General features: G+C 32.9%; 1 pseudogene; it reads left to right on the top strand.

Annotated features, from left to right (window-relative positions):
- The first annotated feature begins 572 nt into the window (after positions 1–572).
- Positions 573–2,335, top strand: LOC112417568 (CENP-B homolog protein 2-like; annotated as a pseudogene).
- Positions 2,336–4,764: the final 2,429 nt, after the last annotated feature.

The raw sequence follows: 4,764 nt of genomic DNA, 5'->3' as shown, positions 1-4,764 counted from the left end.
CAAATATATGAGCAATGATATTTGAACAACCATTTGGTGATAACTTTTGTGAAACCTACATTTTCTCTCTTCTTATTAGTTAAAAATAATAGAGAGCAAAAAATGGAAAAGAGAGAATAAAAACAATATGTGAGTATGAGAGAGAAGGTTGTACAAAAATTGTCATAAAATGGATGTACAAATATCATTTCTCCAAATATATATACAGTAGAAACTCTATAAATTAATAATGTCGGGACCGGAGAAATTAATTTATCGATAAATTAGAGAGTTATTAATTTATCGATAAATTAATAATTATTAATTTAAAGAGTTTTTAAGTAATTATACTGTACATACCAAACAAAAAGGCAAATTAGTCTATGTCTCTTAGAATTACGTTGCACCAAATCTTGGGACTCAATGTAAATTAATAAATATTGTATTCATATCCATTGGAAATATGACTTTTGACTTTTGAAGTGTATAGTAAATGTAAACAAGTGGAATGTTCAATGTATTCTTAAGCAAGTTTGGCATATATAAATTACATGAATGTGTTAAAAGTATTCAAACCATATCTCACTCACGAGATGGCTTCTCATCTAAAAGGTGTTGCAAAATCAACTATGTCAGATCAAATACGTAAGGAGTTGTGCGAGTACAAGAGAGATAATCCTGTAAGCACACAAAAAGACTTGCAGAGATGGCTTGAGGGAAAATTTCAGTTGAAAGTTAGTCAAGGAACAATATCAAACACACTTAAGCGGTCAAATGACTATCTCTCTGCTGAAATAGAAAAGGGAAGAGCGGAGATCAAAAGACACAAACCAGCAAAATATCCTGACATGGAGAAGGTTGTTTATGAGTGGTTTCTACAGCATCAAGAACGTGTGAATATCATAGGAGAATTAATTTTGCAGAAGGCAAGAGATACAATGAAACTCTTGTACCCTCATGATGATTCAGATTTTAACTTCTCTACAGGATGGCTTGGGAAATTCAAGCACTGACATGGCATAAAGTCATTTCGTCGTTTTGGCGAGAGTGGGTCTGTTGATGTACAAGACATGGAGCAGAAATTGGTATCGATTCGAGAGAAAATTGATCAGTTCCCTATGAAAGATGTTTTCAATATGGATGAAACTGGGTTGTTTTATAGGCTACAAGTTGATCATTCACTGACAACAAAACAACTTGAAGGAAGAAAACAAGATAAAGAAAGGCTGACGGTAGTTATTTGTTGCAATGAAGATGGCTCTGAAAAAATCCCTCTATGGATTATTGGGAAATATGCAAAGCCTCGTTGCTTCAAGAATGTCAACATGAATAGCTTGGATTGTCAGTATCGAGCTAACAAAAAAGCATGGATGACTAGTGTGCTTTTTGATGAATATGTTCGTTCATTTGACCAAATGATGCATGGTAGAAGAGTTCTACTTGTGGTGGATAATTGTCCAGCACATCCAAGAAATATTGAAGGGCTAAGAAACGTTGAGTTGTTCTTCTTGCCACCCAACATGACATCAAAGATTCAATCTTGCGATGCTGGGTTAATAAGAGCTTTCAAGATGCATTACCATAGAAGGTTTTACCGCAAAATATTGGAAGGTTATGAGGTGGGATAATCTGATCCAGGGAAGATAAATGTCCTTGATGCTATCAATTTGGCAATCCCAGCTTGGACGATAGATGTTCGAAAAGAAACAATAGTGAATTGCTTCCGACACTGTAAAATTCGTTCAGCTAGTGACGTTGTAGGAAATTTGGATGAATCCACTTTTGATGAAGAAACTCAAGACCTCCAGACTATGATCAATCAATGTGGCTATCGTAATAAGATGGATATCGACAATCTAATGAACTACCCAGGTGAAAATGAAGCATGTTCGGAGGTTCAGAGTTTAGAAGATATTGTGCATACTATCATTGAGAACAATGCAGAGGATGACGACGAAGATGATACAGTGTCTTTGGAGCCTGTTACGCGAAAGGAAGCACTTATGGCGTCGAACACTCTTCACAACTTTATGATACAATACAAAAATACAACACCTCAGCTATTGGATGCAATAAGAAAAGTTAGAGATGAGCTCCAAACAGACTTGAACTTTAAAGGAAAACAAACAACTATTGAATCATATTTCAACAAAGTGTAATATTTTTTTTTTCAGTTTCTATGAATTATTAATTTATGATTTTCTTGGGACCGAAAATTATAAAGGGATCTCCCAAAAAATTATTATCTTATTATTTTATCGAATTATTCAATTTTTTACACTGGCCCAAGTCGGGACCGGACAAATTTATTATTTTAGAGAGTTTATTAATTTACCGAGTATTAATTTAAAGAGTTTCTACTGTACATGAAAATTACATAATAAAAAGTAGGTTTAATTGCTATTTTAGTCCTTTAACTAATTTTTTGGTATCGCTTTGATCCCATAACTAAAAAAAAGTCCGTTTTGGTATTTTAATTTTTGCTCTGTCACATGTTTTAGTCCTTTCTGTTAATATTATTCAACAAACGTTAGGGTTTACATCATCTTCATCTTCAGTTCCCCTTCTTCATCATCTTCAAGCTACCTTCATAAAAAACTCATGAGAAAAACCTAGAATTCATTCACATGAATGTTATTCAAACCCTAACTTTATTTTACTCCCAAATTCTTTTAATTGTTGTGAAAGGGTTAATTCAAATTCAAACCCTCTCTTCCCCTTTCATCTCATCTTTTTTTTTTCTCCATTCTGATACTCATTCCTCTATTTCACTCTCTGCCAAACACAAAATTACAATCACCTTCTTTTCAAACACAATCCCAAAAAACAACATAAACAATTTTCTTCTTGGGGCAATTTTTATTGTATCTGGATTTTTGTTTCAGATGTTTGTTCATATGGGATAATACTTCAACATGTTCACCTCACTCTTCCCAATTCTAGATCTGCTGAATCAAATCAGCTTAAAGAACAACAACAACGACAAAATCACACCCATAGTTATGGATCTGAACTTTCCTTCCTTTGAAATTTTCGAAGAAAAAAATTGGGGGAATTGATGAATGGGTCTGAGATTTGTGTTTTTTAGCTACCATTTATTCATTTTGTTCTTGGTTTTGAATAATATGAAAGAAAGTTTGAAAATTTGGGATTATTGTGAAATGGGTCTGAAATTGCTGTTGTTTGACGTTGTTGCAAAAATTGTTTGTTGTTGTTGCAAAAACTTTGGATGAGAGGAAGATGATGATGCTGAAATTGATGTTGTTTGATGTCGCTACCATTTGATTTTGTTGTTGTTGTATGAGAGGATTTATGGGTTACTTCATGATGATGATGATGCCAAAATTGTTGTTGCTGCTGCTTAATTTTGTTGATGCTATTATTGTTGTTCTTCCTATTTTTCCAGAAATAGTTGAAGGAGATGAAGGATTGAGATGGAGAAGATGAAGAATATAAACCCTAACGTTTTTTTGAATAAAATTAACGGAAAGGACCAAAACAAGAAACGGAACAAAAGTTAAAATACCAAAACAGACTTTTTTTTAGTTATGGGACCAAAGCGATACCAAAAAATTAGATAAGGGACTAAAATAGCAATTAAGCCTAAAAAGTAAGCGGGTGTCAAGTTGTGTCGCTATACTTTTTTGGGTTAATAGGCTTTTACCCCCTTCCATATATATGGGCGTCTTTTGGTTTACCCCCCTAGGAAAAAAAACTTGGAGATTCCCCCTTGCCATGAGAAGATTCTCTGGTTCACACCCCCAAGCTATATGAATGGATTAATGAGATGATGTGGCACGCTGATGTGTAATTTTTTTTCAGTTTTGATTTTTTTTAAATTCGACGTGGCACATATAATAATTTTAAAAAAAATAATAATGTTTAAGATGTGAAATAACTAAAATACCCCTAATTTCCTAAAAAAAAAAACTAAAATACCCCTAATGCCAAATTAAAATACCAAATAATTTTTTTTAATTTGGTAATTTGTTTAATGCCAAATTAATTTTTTTTTATTACATCTCACATTTATATAGAATTAAAAAAAAAATAATCAATTACATCTTCATCTTCTTCTCCACTCTATTTTCAATCTCCTTCTATCATTATTTTTCCAGATTTTTTTTCCTTACTCTTTTACTCCATCTCCCTTTAAACCTAGAATTTTTTTTCACCTTCATCATCACTAACAACAAAAAGAACACAACAATCTCCTAAATCTTCTCCAACAACACATAGCAGCACGCACAATAGGAATCCAACAACAACAACATCAAAACACCAGAATTCATGAAAAACATCAAATTAAAAATTCCAAATTTTTTTCTCCCTCTTCTCCTCTAGCGCCTCTTCTTCTCTCCTCCTTCATCATCTTCATCAACACAACATCAACAACACACAACAACAGAACAATCCACAGCAACAACACCTAGAAAACCTTAATCATTCCAATTCTTTTTCTTCTCTCTTTTTCCTTTTCTTCTTCATTCTTTTCAATTCAAACCCTAATCCCCAAATTCGAATTTAATTCAAACTCAGAAACCAAAAAATGGAAAGAGATGAACAAAGAAGAAAAAAACCCAAGAAAGCAAAATAAATCGTGTACTGTTTTCATGGTTTTCAGATCTGATATTAAAATAGATTTGGGATGATTAATTGAGAATTATATGAAGAGATTAAAGGGTGAATTCAAGGAATGAATTGAATGAAAGAAAACATGTTATTTCATGTTTTGTCATTTTGATTGACGCGGCTCTGACAGCTATCTGCCCCGCCATAAAAGTT

Source organism: Medicago truncatula, chromosome 8, assembly GCF_003473485.1.
Source record: "Medicago truncatula cultivar Jemalong A17 chromosome 8, MtrunA17r5.0-ANR, whole genome shotgun sequence".
NCBI lineage: Eukaryota > Viridiplantae > Streptophyta > Magnoliopsida > Fabales > Fabaceae > Medicago > Medicago truncatula.
The sequence above is the reverse complement of the archived record's forward strand: the minus strand, read 5'-3'. Positions and strand labels throughout refer to the sequence as shown.